The sequence below is a fragment of the Triticum urartu genome, chromosome 3A (assembly GCF_056163025.1).
Source record: "Triticum urartu cultivar PI428250 chromosome 3A, HENAU_Tu73, whole genome shotgun sequence".
NCBI classification, from domain to species: Eukaryota; Viridiplantae; Streptophyta; class Magnoliopsida; order Poales; family Poaceae; genus Triticum; species Triticum urartu.
Window position 1 is genome coordinate 498,302,832 of NC_141875.1, and position 23,537 is coordinate 498,326,368.

The 23,537-nt window shown below is 45.1% G+C and overlaps 1 long non-coding RNA gene and 1 pseudogene across 1 annotated transcript; one reads left to right on the forward strand and one right to left on the reverse strand.

The window, feature by feature from the left end:
- The window catches only part of LOC125546908 (putative amino-acid acetyltransferase NAGS1, chloroplastic), a 274,358-nt pseudogene that overhangs the window by 59,404 nt on the left and 191,417 nt on the right, over positions 1–23,537 (forward strand).
- Positions 20,007–21,372, reverse strand: LOC147980257 (uncharacterized). The gene is made up of 3 exons (XR_015599778.1): positions 21,247–21,372; positions 21,061–21,148; positions 20,007–20,979 (listed from the first exon to the last, which is right to left on the reverse strand). It is a non-coding gene; the product is annotated as an uncharacterized LOC147980257 (long non-coding RNA).

A 23,537-nucleotide genomic window follows, 5' to 3' on the forward strand; every position in this document is an offset into this window, starting at 1 on the left:
ACTAGTGAAACCTATGGCCCCCGGGTCTATTTTCCATCATATTAATCTTCCGTCAACAAGCTATTTCCTTTTCCGTTTATTTTGCTTTCTTTACTTTGCATCTTTATCATAAAAATACCAAAAATATTATCTTATCATATCTATCAGATCTCACTTTCGTAAGTGATCGTGAAGGGATTGACAACCCCTTTATTGCGTTGGTTGCGAGGATTTTACTTGTTTGTGTAGGTGCGAGGGACTCGTGCGTGGCCTCCTACTGGATTGATACCTTGGTTCTCAAAAACTGAGGGAAATACTTACGCTACTTGGCTGCATCACCCTTTCCTCTTCAAGGGAAAACCAACGCATTGCTCAAGAGGTAGCAAGAAGGATTTCTGGCGCCGTTACCGGGGAGTCTACGCAGAAGTCAACATACCAAGTACCCATCACAAACCCTTATCTCCCGCATTACATTATTTGCCATTTGCCTCTCGTTTTCCTCTCCCCACTTCACCCTTGCCATTTTATTCGCCTTTTCTTTGCCTTCTTCCTGTATGTCTTTTGTTTGTGTTTCCATGTGCCTTCTATTTGCTTGCATCTTTGCCTGCTAAAAATCTATTGATATGGATCCACTTAAAGTGTTCTACTTAGATCATCTTCGATCCTTATGCGCTCGTGCTGATACCCCAACTAGCCTAGTTGATGGGAAATCTTTAGATGAGCATGCTCATTTTGTGCATCACCGTTTGTCTGAAAAAGGGAGACTCTTATGGAATCAAATAAACAGATTGGTGTGTTATGCTTGGAATCTTTCTGAAATTTGTGATTTTACTTGTTGCTCTAAGAACCCTAAAAAACACCTCCCCTACCTATGTGAGTTTAATGATATTGAAATCTTATCTTCTTATGCAAAGGGTGTTTATAGTTACTACGATATCGAACGAATTGAAGAATTTGTTGCTTTTAAGGGTGCTTATGAAGTTGCTTATTTGATTGAAAAATATGATATTACTCTCTATGAATCTGAAAATTTTGACATACTTAAATATTGCTATGAAAACTATGCTCATAATGCCTATGTCAAAGAATTTATTGAAAGAATGACCGTTGCTTCGGAAGAAAATAATGATATGCATGAATCTATAGATAATTATGATTCCGATGATTTGATTGAAATATCCCTTGATGAACATGATGCTTGCTATTCTTGTGGCCATGATACCAATATTTATGAAGATGAATTTGCTATAGTTCCTTATGTTAAACATGAGATCGTTGCTATTGCACCCATACTTAATAGTTCCTTCGATGAAAAGCATGATTGCAATGATGTTATTATAAATTCTCTTAATGTAAATTGTGTTAATGATATGCAAAACCCTAAGCTTGGGGATGCTAGTTTTGCTATGACTACTATTTGTTACAATGATCATGATTGGGGTGATTCTTCTTTTGATCTTGAAAATTTATTTAAGCCCCATGATGAATATGAGATTGATAATAGTGTTTGCAATATTATTGAAAGTGGGCTTGAAAGAGTGTCAACTTTAGATCCCACATATTTGGAGAATGTTCAATCTTATGAAGTTTTTGATAAAAGTGGGTTTGGAGAGGTCATGACTTTAGTTAATGTTAATCCCACTATTTTGGAAGAGTGTCAACTTTGCATACATGTGGATCTTGTTAAGAATATGTTTTGTGATAGCTATATTGTTGAATTGGATTATGATCCTACATGTAATTATTATGAGAGAGGAAAATATGGTTGTATAAATTTTCATGTTACTAGATTACCTCTCATTATGTTGAGATTGCTATTGTTTCTTTCCGCTTTCTTGCATATGCTAGTTTTTGCTTTCCTTGTTAATTTGTTTGCCTATAAGATGCCTATGCATAGGAAGTATGTTAGACTTAGATGTGTTTGTCACGTGTTCTATGATGCTCTCTTTGTGCTTCAATTCATGTCTTTCATGTGAGCATCATTGAAATATTATGCCTAGCTAGGGGCGTTAAACGACAGCGCTTGTTGGGAGGCAACCCAATTTAATTTTTATTCCTTGCTTTTTGCTCCTGTTTAGTAATAAATAATTTATATAGCCTCTGTTTTGGTTGTGTTTTTTGTGTTTAATTAGTGTTTGTGCCAAGTAGAACCGTTGGGAAGACTTGGGGAAAGTCTTTTTAATCTTGCTGTAAAAAACAGAAACTTTAGCACTCACGAGAATTGCTGCCATTTTTATTTGGAAAGTTCTATTTAGTTAATTATTTTTACAGATGATTAATAGATAAATTACTCATGTCCAGCAATTTATTTTAGAATTTTTGGGATCCCAGAACTTGCGTTAGCTACAGATTACTATAGACTGTTCTGTTTTTGACAGATTCTGTCTTTCGTGTGTTGTTTGCTTATTTTGATGAATCTATGGCTAGTAAAATAGTTTATAAACCATAGAGAAGTTGGAATACAGTAGGATTAACACCAATATAAATAAATAATGAGTTCATTACAGTACCTTGAAGTGGTGTTTTGTTTTCTTTCGCTAACGGAGCTCACGAGATTTTCTACTTTAAGTTTTGTGTTGTGAAGTTTTCAAGTTTTGGGTGAAAGATTTGATGGATTATGGAACAAGGAGTGGCAAGATACTAAGCTTGGGGATGCCCATGGCACCCCAAGATAATCTAAGGACACCTAAAAGCCCAAGCTTGGGGATGCCTCGGAAGGCATCCCCTCTTTCGTCTACTTCCATCGGTAACTTTACTTGGAGCTATATTTTTATTTACCACATCATATGTGTTTTGCTTGGAGCGTCTTGTATTATTTGAGTCTTTATTTTTTAGTTTTCCACAATCATCCTTGCTGTACACACCTTTTGAGAGAGACACACATGATTCAGAAATTGTTAGAATACTCTATGTGCTTCACATATATCTTTTGAGTTATATAGTTTTTGCTCTAGTGCTTCACTTATATCTTTTAGGGAACGGTGGTGGATTTGTTTTATAGAAACTATTGTTCTCTCATGCTTCAATTAGACTATTTTGAGAGTCCTATAAAACAGCGTGGTAATTTGCTTTAATTATTTTAGGCATTCAAGATTAATAAAAATATATTCTTATGAGTGTGCTGAATAACTATGAGAAGTTTGATACTTGATAATTGTTTTGAGATATGGAGATGGTGATATTAGAGTCGTGCTAGTTGAGTAGTTGTGAATTTGAGAAATGATTGTGTTGAAATTTGTGATTCTCGTAGCATGCATGTATGGTGAACCGTTATGTGAAGAAGTTGGAGCATGAATTATTTATTGATTGTCTTCCTTATGAGTGGCGGTCGGGGACGAGCAATAGTCTTTTCCTACCAATCTACCCCCCTAGGAGCATGCGCGTAGTACTTTGCTTTGATAACTAATAGATTTTTGCAATAATTATTTGATTTTTTATGACTAATGTTGAGTCCATGAATTATACGCACTCTCACCCTTCCACCGTTGCTAGCCTCTCTAATACCGCGCACCTTTCGCCGATATCATACACCCACCCTATACCTTCCTCAAAACAGCCACCATACCTACCTATCATGGCATTTCCATAGCCATTACGAGATATATTGCCATGCAACTTTCCACCGTTACGTTTACTATGACATGCTCCATCATTGTCATATTGCTTTGCATGATCATGTAGTTGACATTTTAGTTGTGGCAAAGCCACTGTTCATAATTCTTTCGTACAAGTCACTCATGCATCATTGCTATCCCGGTATACCGCCGGAGGCATTCATATAGAGTCATACTTTGTTCTAGTATCGAGTTGTAATCATTGAGTTGTAAATAAATAGAAGTGTGATGATCATTATTCATAGAGTATTGTCCCCAAAAAGGCCAAATAAAAAACAGAAGGCCCCAAAAAAGGGACAATGCTACTATCCTTTTTCCACACTTGTGCTTCAAAGTAGCACCATGATCTACATGATAGAGAGTCTCCTATGTTATCACTTTCATATACCAGTGGGAATTTTTCATTATAGAACTTGGCTTGTATATTCTAATAATGGGCTTCCTCAAAATGCCCTAGGTCTTCGTGAGCAAGCGAGTTGGATGCACACCCACTTAGTTCTTTTTGTTGAGCTTTCATATACTTATAGCTCTAGTGCATCCGTTGCATGGCAATCCCTACTCACTCACATTGATATCTATTAATGGGCATCTCCATAGCCCGTTGATATGCCTAGTTGATGTGAGACTATCTTCTCCCTTTTTTTCTTCTCCACAACCACCATTCTATTCCACATATAGTGCTATGTCCATGGCTCACACTCATGTATTGCGTGAAGATTGAAAAAGTTTGAGAACAACAAAAGTATGAAACAATTGCTTGGCTTGTCATCGGGGTTGTGCATGATTTAAATACTTTGTGTGGTGAAGATGGAGCATAGCCAGGCTATATGATTTTGTAGGGATAACTTTCTTTGGCCATGTTATTTTGAAGAGACATAATTGCTTAGTTAGTATGCTTGAAGTATTACTATTTTATGTCAATATTGAACTTTTGTGTTGAATCTTTCGGATCTGAATATTCATACCACAATTAAGAGAATTACACTGAAATTATGCCAAGTAGCATTCCACATCAAAAATTCTGTTTTTATCATTTACCTACTCGAGGACAAGTAGGAATTAAGCTTGGGGATGCTTGATATGTCTCCAACGTATCTATAATTTTTGACTGCTCCATGCTATATTATATCCTGTTTTGGACATTAATGGGCTTTATTATACACTTTTATATTATTTTTGGGACTAACCTATTAACCAGAGGCCCAGCCCAGAATTGCTATTTTTGCCTATTTCAGAGTTTCGCAGAAAAAGAATATCAAACGGAGTCCAAACGGAATGAAACCTTCGGGAACGTGATTTTCGAAACGAACATGATCCAGAGGACTTGGACCCTACGTCAAGAAAGCAACCAGGAAGGCAAGAGGTAGGGGGGCGTGCCTACCCCCCAGGCGTGCCCTCCACCCTCGTGGGGCCCACATTGCTCCACCGACGTACTTCTTCCTCCTATATATACCTACGTACCCCCAAACTACTAGATACGGAGCCAAAACCCTAATTCCACTACCGTAACTATCTGTACCCGTGAGATCCCATCTTGGGGCCTTTTCCGGAGCTCCGCCGGAGGGGGCATCGATCACAGAGGGCTTCTACATCAACACCATAGCCTCTCTGATGAAGCGTGAGTAGTTTACATCAGACCTTCGGGTCCATAGTTATTAGCTAGATGGCTTCTTCTCTCTTTTTGGATCTCAATACAAAGTTCTCCCCCTCTCTTGTGGAGATCTATTCGATGTAATCTTCTTTTGCGGTGTCTTTGTTGAGACCGATGAATTGTGGGTTTATGATCAAGTTTATCTATGAACAATATTTGAATCTTCTCTGAATTCTTTTATGTATGATTGGTTATCTTTGCAAGTCTCTTCGAATTATCAGTTTGGTTTGGCCTACTAGATTGATCTTTCTTGCAATGGGAGAAGTGCTTAGCTTTGGGTTCAATCTTGTGGTGTCCTTTCCCAGTGACAGTAGGGGCAGCTAGGCACATATTGTATTGTTGCCATCGAGGATAACAAGATGGGGTTTATTTCATATTGCATGAGTTTATCCCTCTACATCATGTCATCTTGCTTAAAGCGTTACTTTGTTCTTTTGAACTTAATACTCTAGATGCATGCTGGATAGCGGTCGATGTGTAGAGTAATAGTAGTAGATGCAGGCAGGAGTCGGTCTACTTGTCTCGGACGTGATGCATATATACATGATCATACCTAGATATTTCATAACTATGCTCAATTCTGTCAATTGGTCAACAATAATTTGTTTACCAGCCATAATACTTATGCTCTCGAGAGAAGCCACTAGTGAAACCTATGGCCCCCGGGTCTATTTTCCATCATATTAATCTTCCATCAACAAGCTATTTCCTTTTCCATTTATTTTGCTTTCTTTACTTTGCATCTTTATCATAAAAATACCAAAAATATTATCTTATCATATCTAGCAGATCTCACTTTCCTTAGTGACCGTGAAGGGATTGACAACCCCTCTATTGTGTTGGTTGCGAGGATTTTATTTGTTTGTAGGTGCGAGGGACTCGTGCGTGGCCTCCTACTGGATTGATACCTTGGTTCTCAAAAACTGAGGGAAATACTTACGCTACTGTGCTGCATCACCCTTTCCTCTTCAAGGGAAAACCAACGCGGTGCTCAAGAGGTAGTAGCACGCTACCTCTACATCTCCTTCGGGATTATTTTTAGACATGAATAATTGTTATTTGGTGCCAGTGTTAGGCATGAACATTATATCTGGATCTTGTTTGATGCGAGACAATTATTCATTTAAATCAGAGAATAATGGTTGTTCTATTTATACGAGTAATATCTTTTACGGTCATGCACCCTTGATGAGTGGTCTATTTTTGCTAAATCTCGATAGTAGTGATACACATATTGATCGTATTGAAGCCAAAAGATACAAGTTTAATAATGATAGTGCAACTTATTTGTGGCACTGCCGTTTAGGTCATATTGGTGTAAAGCGCATGAAGAAACTCCATGCTGATGGGCTTTTGGAACCACTTGATTATGAATTACTTGATGCTTGCGAACCATGCCTCATGGGCAAGATGACTAAGACTCTGTTCTCCGGAACAATGGAGTGAGCAATAGATTTATTGGAAAAATACATACTGATGTATGTAGTCCAATGAGTGTTGATGCTCGCGGCGGGTATCGTTATTTTCTGACCTTCACAGATGATTTGAGCAGATATGGGTATATCTACTTAATGAAACATAAGTCTAAAACATTTGAAAAGTTCAAAGAATTTCAGAGTGAAGTGGAAAATCATCGTAATAAGAAAATAAAGTTTCTACGATCTGATCGTGGAGGTGAATATTTGATTTATGAGTTTGGTCTTCATTAGAAACAATGCAGAATAGTTTCGCAACTCACGCCACCTGGAACACAGCAGCGTAATGGTGTGTCCGAACGTCGTAACCGCACTTTATTAGATATTGTGTGATCTATGATATCTCTTACTGATTTACCGCTATCGTTTTGGGTTATGATTTAGAGACGACTGCATTCACGTTAAATAGGGCACCATCTAAATCCGTTGAGAAGACACCATATGAACTGTGGTTTGGCAAGAAACCCAAGTTGTCGTTTCTTAAAGTTTGGGGCTGCGATGCTTATGTGAAAAAGCTTCAACCTGATAAGCTTGAACCCAAATTGGAGAAATGTGTCTTCATAGGACACCCAAAGGAGATTGTTGGGTACACCTTCTATCACAGATCCGAAGGCAAGTTATTCATTGCTAAGAGTGGATCCTTTCTAGAGGAGTTTCTCTCGAAAGAAGTGAGTGGGAGGAAAGTAGAAGTTAATGAGGTAATAGTACCTTCTCCCTTATTGGAAAGTAGTTCATCACAGAAATCAGTTCCAGTGATTCCTACACCAATTAGTGAGGAAGCTAATGATGAAACTTCAGATCAAGTTACTACCGAACCTCGTAGGTCAACCAGAGTACTATTTGCACTAGAGTGGTATGGTAATCCTATTCTGGAGGACATGTTACTTGACCATGATGAACCTACAAACTATGAGGAAGCGATGATGAGCCCAGATTCCGCAAAATGGCTTGAGGCCATGAATCTGAGATGGGATCCATGTATGAGAACAAAGTATGGACTTTGGTTGACTTGCCCGATGATCAGCAAGCCATAGAGAATAAATGGATCTTCAAGAAGAAGATTGACGTTGACGGTAATGTTACTATCTACAAAGCTCGACTTGTTGCGAAAGGTTTTTGACAAGTTCAAGGAGTTGACTACGATGAGACCTAATCACCCATAGCGATGCTTAAGTCTGTCCGAATCATGTTAGCAATTGGCGCATTTTATGATTCTGAAATTTGGCAAATGGATGTCAAAACTGTATTTCTTAATGGATATCTTAAAGAAGAGTTGTATATGAGGCAACTAGAAGGTTTTGTCGATCCTAAAAGTGCTAACAAAGTGTGCAAGCTCCAGCGATCCATTTATGGACTGGTGCAAGCCTCTCGGAGTTGGAATATACGCTTTGATAGTGTGATCTAAGCATATGGTTTTATACAGGCTTTTGGAGAAGCCTGTATTTACAAGATAGTGAGTGGGAGCTCTGTAGCATTTCTTATATTATATGTGGATGACATATTGTTGATCGTAAATGATACTGAATTTCTGAATGTCATAAAAGGATACTTGAATAAGAATTTTTCAATGAAAGACCTCGGTGAAGCTGCTTATATATTGGGCATCAAGATCTACAGAGATAGATCAAGATGCTTAATTGGACTTTCACAAAGCATATACCTTGATAAAGTTTTGAAGAAGTTCAAAATGGATCAGACAAATAAAGGGTTCTTGCCTGTGCTACAAGGTGTGAAGTTGAGTCAGACTCAATGCCTGACCACTGCAGAAGATAGAGAGAAAATGAAAGTCATTCCCTATGCCTCAGCCATAGGTTCTATCATGTATTCAATGTTGTGTACCAGAGATGATGTGTGCCTTGCTATTAGTTTAGCAGGGAGGTACCAAAGTAATCCAGGAGTGGATCACTGACAGCGGTCAAGAACATCCTGAAATACCTGAAAAGGCCTAAGGATATGTTTCTTGTTTATGGAGGTGACAAAGCACTCGTCATAAACGGTTACATCGATGGAAGCTTTTACACTGATTCGGATGACTCTAAGTCACAAACCGGATATGTATTTATATTGAATGGTGGAGCTGTCAGTTGGTGCAGTTCTAAGCAAAGCGTCGTGGCGGGATCTACGTGTGAAGTGGAGTACATAGCTGCTTCGGAAGCAGCAAATGAAGGAGTTTGGATGAAGGAGTTCATATTCGATCTAGGTGTCATACCTAGTGCATCGGGTCCAATGAAAATCTTTTTTGACAATACTGGTGCAATTGCGTTGGCAAAGGAATCCAGATTTCACAAGAGAACCAAGCACATCAAGAGATGCTTCAATTCCATCCGCGATCAAGTAAAGGAGGGAGACATAGAGATTTGCAAGATACACAATGGGTCTGAATGTTGCAGACCCGTTGACTAAGCCTCTCTCACGAACAAAACATGATTAGCACCAAGACTCCATGGGTGTTAGAATCATTGCTTTGTAATCTAGATTATTGGCTCTAGTGCAAGTGGGAGACTGGAGGAAATATTCCCTAGAGGCAATAATAAAGGTGTTATTTATATTTCCTTATATCTTGGTAAATGTTTATTATTCATGCTAGAATTGTTTTAACTGGAAACTTAGTACATGTGTGGATACATACACAAACAGAGTGTCCCTAGTGTGCCTCTACTTGAGTACCTCATTAATCAAAGATGGTTAAGTTTCCTAGCCATAGACATGTGTTGTCATTTGATGAACGGGGTCACATCATTAGAGAATGATGTGATGGACAAGACCCATCTGTTAGTTTAGCATAATGTTCATTTAGTTTTTCTGCTATTGCTTTCTTCATGACTTATACATGTTCATCTAACTATGAGATTATGCAACTCCCGAATACCGAAGGAACACCTTGTGTGCTATCAAACATCACAACATAACTGGGTGATTATAAAGATGCTCTACAAGTGTCTCCGATGGTGTTTGTTGAGTTGGCATAGATCGAGATTAGGATTTGTCACTCTGTGTATCGGAGAGGTATCTCTGAGCCCTCTCGGTAATGCACATCACTATGAGCCATGAAAGCAATGTGAATAATGAGTAAGTCATGGGATGATGCATTATGGAATGAGTAAAGAGACTTGCTGGTGACGAGATTGAACTAGGTATGATGATACCGACGATCGAATCTCGGGCAAGTAACAAACCGATGACAAAGGGAACAATGTATGTTGTTATGCGGTTTGACCGATAAAGATCTTCGTAGAATATGTAGGAACCAACATGAGCATCAGGTTCCGCTATTGGTTATTGACCGGAGATGTGTCTCGGTCATGTCTACATAGTTCTCGAACCCGTAGGGTCCGCAGGCTTAACTTTCGATGACGATTTGTATTATGAGTTATGTGATTTGATGACCGAAGTTTGTTCGGAGTCCCGGATGAGATAACGGACATGACGAGGAGTCTCGAAATGGTCGAGAAATAAAGATTGATATATTGGACGATGTTATTCGTACACCGAATGAGTTCCGAGAGGTACCGGGTAATTATCGGAGTGTCGGAGGGTTATCAGAACACCCCGGGGGAACTAATGGGACTCGATGGGCCTTAGTGGGAAGAGAGGAAGGGCCAAGAGGGGTTGGACGCGCCCCCCTTGGGTCCGAATTGGACTAGGGGAGGGGGGTGGCGCCCCCTTTCCTTCCCTTCCCTCTCTCCCTTCCTTCTTCCCCCTTTTCCTTAGGTGGAAACCTACTAGGACTTGGAGTCCTAGTAGGATTCCCCTTGAGGGAGTCCTGGACTAAGGGGTCCTCGGGCGTCCGACCTGTTATCTATGGGCCGGACTGATGGGCTGTGAGGATATGAAGACCAAAGACTGTACCCATGTCCGGATGGGACTCTCCTTGGCGTGGAAGGCAAGCTTGGCGAACAATTATGAAGATTCCATCTTATGTAACCGACTCTGTGTAACCCTAGATCCCCCGGTGTCTATATAATCCGGTGGGTGTAGTCCAGAAAGGATATACTCAATACCTTAGTTATACAGGCTAGACTTCTAGGGTTTAGCCATTACGATCTCGTGGTAGATCAACTCTTGTAGTACTCATATTCATCAAGATCAATCAAGCAGGAAGTAGGGTATCACCTCCATATAGAGGGCCCAAACCTGGGTAAATATCGTGTCCCCTGTCTCATGTTACCATCAACCTTAGACGCACAGTTCGGGACGCCCTACCCGAGATTCACCAGTTTTGACACCGACATTGGTGCTTTCATTGAGAGTTCCTCTGTGCTGTCGTTGAAAGGTTCGATGGCCCCTTCAATCGTCAATAATGACACTATCTGCGGAGAAACTTTCCTCCCCGGACAGATTTTCGTGTTCGGCGGCTTCGCACTGCGGGCCAACTCGTTTGGCCATCTGGAGCAGATCGAAAGCTACGCCCCTGGCCATCAGGTCAGATTCGCGAGCTTGGACTACGACGCGGACATCCGTGGAGACTTGATCTTCACCGGATTCGATACCGCGGTGGCCGCTCCCGATCACCCCGATGATCATGACCTAAATCTGTCATCGGGCCGCATCCAGGAGATCACTCCTGTAACCGCTCTGGCCCTAGAGCCGGAGCAGCCCGCACCATCCAAAGACGGAAGGATTAACCCCACCTCGGAGGCCGCAGATTCCACGGTGTTGGAGCCGTACATGGACCTGTTTTCACACGATGCCTATGCCACCAGAACGCCAGACTCGTCTCCGGCCGCAGGTTCCAAACCGCGCGAGCCCGCAGATGCTGAGCTTGATCGTTTATCGATCTTCAAATTTAGCGCCGCAGACATCTTCCAGCACTCGCCTTTGGGCGATGTACTAAACTCATTAAAAAAACATGTCCTTGGCGGAGGACTCACATCCGAACTATATCCGACTCAAACTAGGGGCTGACGATGGAGAATTTTATGCCCCACCCGCCACCCAGTTTATAGCCATGATCGAGGATTTGACCAACGAACTTGATTATGACTCCGAGAACATCGATGGTATGGACGACGATGCCGAAGAAGAGGAGGCCCAGAACCCGCCGTTCACCGAACGCTGGACGACCACTTCCTCGTATGACGTATACACACCGAAGGAGCACAACGACGATGATAAGGAAAACCCAGTTGAGGATAAACCTTCTGAAATACAGTCAAAGCACCGGCGACAGCGGCGCCGCTCTAAGTCACGCCACAGTAAAGATAGCAACATCGGCACAGGAGAAGATGACACTCCGGAAGGTGCCGAAGACAACGAAGACCCCGCCGATAAAGCAAACGAACAAGATGAACGGGAAGATGAGCAGGTTAGCCCTGTTAAACAGGCCACACACGAAGATTCGGAGGACAATAATTACCTTCCGCTCTCCGAAGATGAGGCGAGCCTCGGCACCGAAGATTTCATCGTGCCCGAGGAACCTCTTGAGCAGGAGCGCTTCAAGCGCCAGCTAATAGCCACAGCAAGGAGCCTAAAAAAGAAGCAGCAGCAGCTTCAAGCCGACCAAGATCTGCTCAATGATGAATGGACTGATGTCCTAGCAACCGAAGAATACGGCCTCAAGCGCCCAACCAAAAGCTACCCAAAGCGCAAATTGCTACATTAGTTCGACAAGGAGGCGCCGGAGTACATACCACCATCGCACAATACGACCGACCGACCACCACGTGGTCGGAACAAAATGGCAACTCATGCCGAAAACCAGCCCACCCCGCCTCATCACTCAGGTAGAGGTAAATTAGCCCACGGCCATACATATGACCTCCGGTAGAACCTGAACAATAAAGCAGGACATACCAGATCAATCTACGGATCGCGAGGACGCGCCTCGACACGCGACAATGGCCACCTATTCGGACGTGACAAACCCATTCATGCGCGGGCTGAACACCGCACACAGACTCTATCAGAGCCGCGCCACGATACGGCCCGATATAGAGGCCCCGCACATCCTCATTGCTTCACCGATGAGGTCCTGGATCATGAATTCCCAGAAGGATTCAAACCCGTGAACATAGAATCATATGATGGAACCATGGACCCCGCGGTGTGGATCGAGGACTTCATTCTCCACATCCGTATGGCCCGCGGAGATGACCTCCACGCCATAAAATACCTCCCTCTAAAACTCAACGGGCTAGCTCGGCATTGGCTAAACAGTCTGCCTGAAAATTCCATTGGCAGCTGGGAGGACTTGGAAGAGGCTTTCCTTGATAACTTCCAAGGTACATACGTTCAACCTCTGGACGCTGATGACTTAAGCCATATAGTTCAACAGCCCGGAGAGTCCGCCAGGAAATTCTGGATAAGGTTCTTAACTAAAAAGAACCAAATTGTCGACTGTCTGGACGCCGAAGCTCTAGCAGCTTTCAAGTATAGCATCCGCGACGAATGGCTCGCTCGCCACCTCGGCCAAGAAAAGCCAAAATCCATGGCGGCCCTCACGACACTCATGACCCGCTTTTGTGCGGGCGAGGACAGTTGGTTGGCCCGTAGCAAAAACAATGCGAGCGATGCCGGCACCCCTGAAGTTGAAAGCAACAAAGACAAGTCCCGGTGCAATATATACAAGCGCTGAAACAACAGTGACAACACTGAGGATACGGCGGTCAAAGCCGGATTCAGTGGCTCTAAGTCCGGTCAGCGCAAGAAGCCGTTCCAAAAGAACAATTCGGGCCCATCCAGCTTGGACCACATACTTGATCGTCCATGCTAGATCCATGGCACCCCGACAAGCCTCCTAATCATACAAATAGAGAATGTTGGGTTTTCAAACAGGCCGGCAAATTAAACGCCGAGAACAGGGAAAAGGGATCGCAAAGTGAGGACGATGACGAAGAGCCACGGCAATCGAACATAGGGGACAGAAGAAGTTTCCCCCTCAGGTCAAAACGGTGAACATGATATATGCTACCCACATCCCCAAGCGGGAGAGCAAGCGAGCGCTCAGGGACATCTACGCGATAGAGCCAGTCGCCCAAAAATTCAATCCATGGTCGTCATGCCCGATCACTTTTGATCGCCGGGATCACCCGACTATTATCCGTCATGGAGGCTCATCCGCACTGGTCTTAGACCTAATAATTGATGGGTTCCACCTGACTCGTGTCCTTATGGACGGCGGTAGCAGCCCCAATCTGCTCTATCAGGATACAATGTGAAAAATGGGCATCAACCCATCAAGGATCAAGCCTACAAAGACCACCTTTAAAGGAGTCATTCCAGGCGTAGAGGCCCGTTCTACGGGCTCAATCACACTACAGGTTGTCTTCGGATCTCCGGACAACTTCCGAAGCGAGGAGTTAGTCTTCGATATTGTCCCATTCCGCAGCGGCTATCATGCACTGCCCGGACGAACTGTGTTTCACTACAAAAAAAAGACACATCCGTGACATTTTGGGCCGAACGATTTTTTTCTGTCATACTTATGACACTTCTATGACTTGTGACAAAACCCGGTATCATCATAGATGTGGTGGGGTCCTACTTCTATGATAAAAAATCATGACAGAAAATGGGCTTTTCGTCCTGGGCGGGCCGGAGACGCAGCTGCACGACATTCTTTGGGCCGTCCATGACGGAAAAAACCATGGTAGAAGCCAGGGTGCGTAAAATATCAGGGAGTCCCCGGTTATGGTGGGTGGTCCGGGGCCGAGCGATGCGCGTTTCTCTTGTACGTATGCGCGTGTGTGCGAGGCGTTGGGCTCTAACTGAACCCGAGCGATTGCACTGCAGGCTACGCGTTACGGAACCCGAGCGATAGATCGATGGCTGTTAACTGAACCCGATCGAGCGATTCCTTCGCTACTGCTGCTAACTGAAGCCGATTGATGCTACCTCTGGATGAACAGTGAGCGTTGCGGGGGGGGGGGGGGGGGTTGGATGAACAGTTCCCGGTGGGGGTGGATGAACAGGACCCTGTGGTGTTGCCTCTGGATGAACAGTACCCCGATCGATCGAGCCGGTTGGGGCTGGATGAACAGGACCCCGTGGAGGGCAGGATGAACAGGACCACCCGTGGAGGGCAGGATGAACAGTAGATGGTGGAGGGCAGGATGAACAGTAGCCCGTGGAGGGGTGGTTGAACAGGAGCCCGTGGAGAGGGCTGGTTGAACGGTAGCCGGTGGAGTAGCGCGCGGTGGAGGCTGGATGAACAGGAGCCCGTGGATGAACAGTCGCAGGTGGAGGCTGGAGGAGGTCGACGATGGATGAACAGTAGCCCGTGGAGGTAGGAGGGGTTCGACGGTGGAGATGAACAGTATCCCGTGGAGTCCCGTTTTGTGGTACGCCACACCCCTCCCGATGAACAGGACCCCCGTTTCGACCGTAGCGCTCCAACACAAGTCCGTTTCCTCTATTCTGCGGTACGCCACACCCCTCCCGATCAACAGGACCCCCGTTTCGACCGTAGGGGGTCCGTTTCCTCCATTTTGCGGTACGCTAGACCCCTCCCGATGAACAGGATCCCGTTTTGAACGTGGCCGGTCGAACACAAGGCCGTTTCCTCCGTTCTGCGGTACGCGAGGCCTCATTTCCATCGGCTATTCCGTCCAAGCCCTCCCGATGAACACGATGACGCATTCCGTTCCGACCCAGCCGGTTGGCTCTCCATGAACACGATGATGATGTTGTTTCTCCGTTCCGACCCAGCCAAGTACATGAGCCCTGCCCGTACGTATGCGCGAGTAGGCGTTCGAGACCCTGCCCATATGTACGTACGTGGCCGTATTTTCTTTCTTGCACACTGGCCGTTGTAAGTACGTGTACATGCTACATGCACGCCTCTACTACGACACGTGCGCGCCTCTACATCGACCAGTATGTATGTACACGTTCGCAACCAGAATGACAACGCTACGTATGCTTCGACCAGCTGGGTCCCGACTATCAGGCACTTCCTTGCGTGCGAAGATGTAGCTGGTGGGTCCCAGCAGTCAGGGGGCGAATCGTTTTTCTGCCCGGACGCACTTCCTTGCATGCGAAGATGTAGCTGGTGGGTCCCAGCAGTCAGGGGGAAACATTTTTTCGTGAAATACGGTGCCCCGTCCGGTGGGTCCTCGCTGTCAAGTGGAGGAATAATTATTTTACGTGTAATAAGGAGGCACAACCTTGCTGCGGCCGTCGACCTAGCTGTCAGCCTCTCCACATACAGTCCACGTCCGATGGAAGCTGTTCCTTGACCACGCCGCGCCGAGAGCACCAGGGCGGTGGACGACAGTGAGGCCTAGGAAGGGGACGACGCGGAGCCGGGGAAGATGCGGCAGTGGAAGCCCGCGCGGAGAGGAGTATGAGGGTTCACTGGTTCGGCTGCGGTGTGAGGCTGCCGTCGCCGCAGGGCCTGGCCAGCGGTGGGAATAGTAGGGGGCGGTGAGGCCTCCGCGGCAGCACAGCCGACCACGGGAGGCAGGAGCATGCGACACGACCGGCGCTGCTTTGGGCGGCTGGAGCAAGAAGACCAGAGGTTGAAGAAGCACAACTGCCGTTGGATGGACATCGTATGGTCTCTGGAGCTAGAATCGTTCATATTGACTAAGTTGACAAAGCACTCCATCCCCGTGAACTTCGTAGGCCCACAAGTCAGCCTCCCACCAAGGTAGGTCCCAACTAGCAGGGGGAGTATTCATTTTTTTGTGCGTAATAAGGAGGCACCTCCGGTGGGTCCGAGCTGACAACAGGGGAACGTTTTTTTTGCGAAATATGTTGGCCCGTCCGATGGGTCCTAGAAGTCAGGGGGGCAACGTTTTTTTCACCAAATACGGTGGCCCGTCCGGTGGGTTCCAACTGTCAGGTGGAGAAATAATTATTTTCCGCGTAATAAGGAGGCACTTCCTTGCGGCTGTCGTGGACCCAGCTGCTAGCCTCTCCACGTACAGTACTCTTCCGATGGAAGTCATTCCTTGACCACGTTGACCACGCTGCGCCGAGAGTACCAGGGCGGTGGACGACGGCGAGGCCTAGGAAGAGGATGACGCGGAGCCGGGGAAGACGCGGTAGTGGATGCCCACGCGGAGAGGAGTACGAGGGTTCACTGGTTCACTGCGGTGTGAGGCTGCCGTCGCCGCAGAATAACAGGGGGTGTGGGTGAGTAGAGGGATGGCTGGCCAGTGGTGGGAGTAGTAGGGGCGGTGAGGCCTCCGCCGCATCGCAGCCGGCCACGGGAGGCAGGAGCACGAGGCACGACCGGCGCTGGTTTGGACGGCTGGAGCAAGAAGACCAGAGGTTGAAGCAGCACTACGGCCGTTGGATGGACATCGTACGGTCACTAGAGCTAGAATCGTGCATATTGACTAAGTTGACAAAGCCCTCCGTCCCCGTCAACTTAGTAGGCCCACAAGTCAGCCTACCACTATATTGGGTCCCAGCTAGCAGGGGGAGTATTCATTTTTTGTGCGTAATAAGGAGGCACTTCCTTGCGTGCGAAGATATAGCTAGTGGGTCCAAGCTGTCAGCGGCGGTAACGTTTTTTTCATGAAATACAAAGGCCCTTTCGGTGGGTCCCAGATGTCAGGTGGAGGAATCATTATTTTGCAGGTAATAAGGAGGCATTTCCTTGCGTGTGTCTGTGGACCCAGCTGTCAGCCTCTCCACGTACAGTCCACTTCAGATGCATGTCGGTCGTTGACCACGTTGACCAGGCCGCGCCAAGAGCACCAGGGCGGTGGACGACGGTGATTCCTAGGAAGGGAACGACACGGAGGCAGGGAAGACTCGGCAGTTGTTTCCCACGTGGAGGGGAGTACGACTGTACGAGGGTTTACTGGTTCGTCAGCCGTCGCCGGAGAATAATAGCAGGTGTGGGTGAGTAGAGGGATGGCTAGGCCAGCGATGGGAGTATGGTGGGGCGGTAAGGCCTGTGCGGTAGCACAGCCGGCCGCGGGGAGGAGAGACCAGGCAGTCCCGCCGGTGCTTGTTTGAGCGGCTGGAGCAGCAAGAGCAGAGATTGAAGAAGCACGACGGCCGTTGGATGGACATCCAACAGTCACTGCTTGTGCGTCAACCTTTTTTTTAGGAAAGCCTCAAATCTGTGGAAAATATCATACAACCCATCTGCCATTGTTTCTAATAATTTACAACCCATTTGCTAATTCTTAAGGTTTTTTTGGAGCCCATATTCTTTTTGTTAGCATTACAGCCCATATTGTGGCCACGGTTAAAATATTATACGAAATTTTGCATATTTCGGTGCGGTCTGAACTATTTTTAATCCCGAAATTTCGAGTCACATCCAAACTGATTTTAAAAATAAATGTATATCAATATAAAATCCAACAAATTGTCCACGCATAAAAATCAATGCAATTTGAAATCTCGAAATGAAAAAAAAGAATTTTGAAACTAATTGCCGGTTTGATGTGTTTTAAAAATGTACATCCCATTTCTCATTACTGATAGGCCATTTTCTCGGCAAGCCGGATGAAGCTCTCCTCGTCTTGAAAGATTTGTAGCTCAACAGGCCTAACAAAATGACTTACTTGGCAAATCACAAAAAACAGGGCTATGGCCGTGGACCCAGCTGTCAGCCTCTCCATGTACAGTACTCTTCCGATGGAAGTCAGTCATTGACCACATTGACCACGCCGTGCCGAGAGCACCAAGGCGGTGGATGACGGCGAGGCCTAGGAAGGGGACGACGCAGAGCCGGGGAAGACGCGGCAGTGGATGCCCACGCAGAGAGGAGTACGAGGGTTCACTGGTTCGGCTGCGGTGTGAGGCTGCCGTCGCCGCAGAATAACAGGGGGTGTGGGTGAGTAGAGGGATGGCCTGGCCAGCGGTGGGAGTAGTAGGGGGAGGTGAAGCCTCTGCGGCATCACAACCAGCCACGGGAGGCAGGAGCACACGGCACGACCGACGCTGGTTTGGGCGGCTGGAGCAAGAAGACCAGAGGTTGAAGAAGCATTACTGCCATTGGATGAACATTGTAAGGTAACTGGAGCTAGAATCGTTCATATTGACTAAGTTGACAAAGCCCTTCGTCCCCGTCAACTTGGTAGGCCCACAAGTCAGCCTCCCACGATGCTGGGTTCTAGCTGGCAGGGGGAGTACTCATTTTTTTGTGCGTAATAAGGAGGCACTTCCTTGCATGCGAAGATAGCTGGTGGGTCCGACCTGTCAGCGGGGGGAACGTTTTTTTTCGCAAAATACAGAGGCCCTTCTGGTGGGTCCCAGATGTCAGGTGGAGGAATCAAAGACTTGAGAAGGCGTACAGAACAAGTTAGTGTACCAGTAAAGAGACGTTGCTGAGTTTTAGAAAAAAGAGAGACGTGCTCCTGTAGTTGGTTCGAATACAAACCTAGACTATGACTATATATGGTGCTATGCTACTCTGCAAGTAATGAAAGTGACATATCCAACGTTCGCTTCTTCTCTTCTCTACTTACTCTGCCTAACATCAGAAGCTCTGGCCGCAGCAACCATGTCCGTTGGCTGCTCGTCCACCTACTCTTCAGCAGGCAACAACCAAATATGTGCCAAGTCGTCACTCGTACCATCACCTGTGGGTCTCATCACACCCCCGCCGGCATGCGCACCGCAGCCGGTTGCTCATCGCAACCCACTGCCGTTGGTGTGGTGCCACTGCTCCAAATCACGCAGAGTCATCCATCGCGTCTCAACCGCAATCCTCAACCATGGCCGAGTCTTCTACAAATGCCCGAATCATGGGGTAATAATATGTTTAAGTGTTGTTCTGCTGCTCTCAGTTGCTAATTTTTTTAATAGTTTGGTTGATGATCTTCTAATTTGATTTGTGTAGAAAAGGGAATATTCATGTGATTTGTATTTCTGGGAAGTTGCTGATGTGGGGGAGTGCAACTATGCTAATTATTTGGTTAGCCGAGGAGTCCCAATACCAGCAGGTTGGGGTGTTGGATAAGTAACTGAAGGAACGGCAGAAGAGGAAGATGCAGAGCAGAAGGTTAAAGATGCAGTTCCTCTGATCACGGCTAAGCAACAGCTGCTGAACAGCCTTGACAGCAATGAGGAGATGAAAGAGCTTGTGAAGATAATGGGCAAAATCGATGTGCTCTATAGGATGATTGTCTATTTATTTGCAATGTATGTAGCACTCGTGATGTATTCAATGGCTATAACATGAGCACTTTGCTGAAACTAGTAATGAATGAAACCTGTGTAGCAGGCTGGGCGTAGTGTTGTGAACATCTAATGATTTCTATTAACGGAAATCAGGGGGTATCCCCTTTTGCTCATAAATAAATAAATAAATAGCAGAGGCCCTTTTGGTAATAAATAAATAAATTAGCAAAGGACATGTTGGGTCAGCTTTGTTCTCATTCGAAGACGTCGAGCAAATTGCAGTCCAACAGCAAACTATGTCATCAAATTCAAGTTTCACACCCAAATATGAGTACAACTAAACAACAATGTCATCATGTTCTAGTCGTCATACAATCACCAAACACAAATCAGCATACATAACAAGTGATGTTCTTAGAGGAAAATACTAAACAACATGTTCATTAGGTTTCAGTTGTCATAGCAAACACAATTTCACATAGTAGATAAAAAACGTCTTCTGACAGGCAAATACGACAAAAGCAATGTAATCATCATCCGTAGAAGCAGCGTCAACATCTTCTTCTTCGTCCTCAACGTCCTCAAACATTGGCTTATTCTTGATCAACGCTTGTATGTCCACAGCATGACAGGCAATCTTTTCATCGGCGTCATTGACGTGATGGTTCTCAAAGATATTAGGAACATCTGTGTTATCTTGTACATCAGGAGCAGTGTAAGCATCATTTTGTTGTGCAACTTCATTAAATGAATTCCTCTGCTCAAACCTTTGCACTACTCTCCAATCATCGCTATGTGCAAATGTGTCTTCCAAGAAAAATATATGTGTTGCTTGATTTGCCAAAATAAAAGGCTCGTTGGTCTGGTACGCCGCCTTGACATTGATGGATTTGAAATAATCATCAGCTCTGGGTTTTGTGATCCTGGAAAATAGGTTATACCAACGACATCACAACAGAACCACACAACGATGATCCTCGAAACTGGAGATATACTGCAACCGAACAATGTCTGTTATGTTAGCATACATTTTAGTTGTATCTTTGTCATACATATCCATGCTCATGATGACACTGTTTTGTGTCTTCCTGCCTTCGTCTCATGCAAGGGTGTTGTAGTGCACATCTCCAACAACGCAAGATTCATAATGTCTTACCCGAGTATCAGGACCCATTGCTAGTGAGTAAAGGGCATCATCAACTGCCTGCCCATCCTCCCGCATCTTCTTAACCTATGGTTAGAAAATAGACAAGCTGATCATCTTATGTACTCAATATATTAAAAAATCTGACAGTGCAATTCAAAAGCTTACATGGCTCTTGAACCATTTCGCAAATCCTGCCATAACCAGTTTGTCAATGTTTCTTGGATTTTGCGGCAGTAACTCCTTTTTGTAGATGCTGCACAACATAGTGACCGCGTCAAACATCTAAATATATAAGAATGTGCTGCAAGTTTAGTAGATTACGATGTATAAGCTGCAATACTTAGCACTTACTTGATATAAGGTAGTATCTCAGGACAGTTATTCAACACATACCAAACCATTTTGTCCAAATCTTTAGGTTTGTCCTCTTGTCGACTCTTCCTTGTAACTCGAACAGAATAATCAAAAACATTGAGCAGAACGTATTTTGAGCAGAATGTCAACGCTTCTGTAGCAATGTAGGCCTCTGCAATGGAACCCTTGGGTCTAGCTCTGTTCCTAACATAGCCCTTGAAAGTGCCTAGCCGCCTTTCAATAGGGTACATCCAGCCATACTATACTGGACCTCTAAGTAGTGCCTCATTAGGTAGATGAATAGCCAAATGCACCATCACATCAAAGAAGGCTGGAGGATATATCTTCTCAAGGTTGCATAGGATAGTTGGTATCTTGTATCTAAGACGCTCCAAAGCATCTATTCTGATATTTCTACTGCAGAGTTCCCTGAAGAATTGTCCCAACTCTGCAACTGCTCTGTATAAGTCAGGGCGGCCCAATCCTCTAAGGATAACATGTAAAACCCTTTGAAGTAGGACGTGGCAGTCATGAGTTTTCAACCCTTGTACCTTGTCTCCATCTGCACTGACTCTCCTTTCAGGGCTGGAAGAAAATCCATGTGGAAATCTCACACGTGACAGGACCTTGCAGAATTCTTTTCTTTTTACCATGTCCAATACGTACACAGCTGGTGCCATATCCCGTAGTTTACCTTCATCTTGCACCTGCAAATCCTGTCTGATACCCAGGTGTGTCAAATCAATCCTAGATTTTAAGGTGTCTTTCGTCTTGCCTTCAATATTAAGAAGTGTGCCGATAATGCTGTCACATATATTTTTCTCGATGTGCGTCACATCAAGTTTATGCCGCAGATCCAAATATTTCCAATACTCCAAGTCCCACAAAGTGGACCTGCGGGTAAACAATAATCTCTCTTCTGCCCTGCCACGCTTCCTTTTCCCGCTACCATTGTCAAGATGGTTTCCTGGTGTAATATGCCTGACCTTCTTTAATTCCACTTGCAACTCATCAGCGGTCAGCCTCTTTGGCGCATCACGGTTTTCATGCTTTACATTGAACACATGTCTTCGGTATTTTCTAGGATGCGGCTTGTCCTTGGCAAGGAAATGGCGGTGTCCAATGTAACAAATCTTGCTAAGTATTGCGTATGATAGCGGATTCCTGTCACAGCGAACACATGCATTGTAACCATGTGTCGTTCGCCCTGACATAGTGCACAAAGCCGGATAATCATGGATGCACCAAATTATAACAGCACGCTGAAAGAAATCAGCTGGTGGGCTGCTATATAGGTCTCGAGTGAGAACACCCCTCCACAGCTGTTGAAGTTCCTCCACAAGAGGCTCCATGAACAAATCAAAATCCTTTCCAAGACTTTTTGGACCTAGGATGAGCAAGGCCATCATGTAGTTTGATTCTATGGTGCAGACATTTGGAGGCATGTTGTAAGGGATAACAAGCACTGGCCACATGCTATATGTGGCGCTCTGGTGGCCAAATGGGTTAAACCCATCTGAAGCTAAGCCAAGTCTAATGTTTCTTGGGTCAGCAGCAAACTTTTCATGCTTCTCATTGAAGCTTTTCCACTCACTACCATGTGATGGATGGCCCATTACATTCTGATGTCTGTACTCCTGGTTCCTAGAATTCCACAGTACATCCTCTCTTGTTTCAGCATCCTGAAACAACCTCTGCAATCTTGGTGTAATTGGAAAATGTCTCATAACATTATGAGGAATCGTCTTCACAGCATCGCTATCTTTCCATCTTGATGATTTGCATTTCGGGCATTCACTTAAGTTGGCATAATCCTCCCGGAACAGAACACAATTATTCTTACAAACATGGATCATATCATATCCAATTCCAACTGCACGAAGGAAATTCTTCATTTTACTATAGGTGTGTGGCAGCTCGGACGCATCTGGGAAAGCTTTGCGGAAAGCAGCCAACATCGCATCGAATGATTTGTTGGTCACCCGCTCAGATGTCTTCACCTGAAGAAAGGTGACCATAGCTAAGAATATTGATAGCTTATTTCTTGGGGTGACAGCCACGTTGCATTGTTCCAACATGCGGGCCCACCGTTTTTCTTCTATAGGTGAAAGTTCACAGAATGCACGAGCATTTCGTAGCATTGTTTCAATGTTGGTCAAACTCACTGGCTCCGCCACCACCTCCTCCTCCTCCTCTTCCACCTGAGCATCAGGCAGATCAAGATGGTGATCTGCTGCTTCCACGTAGTCAATAAAATTGACGTTCACAGCTTCACCATGATGAACCCA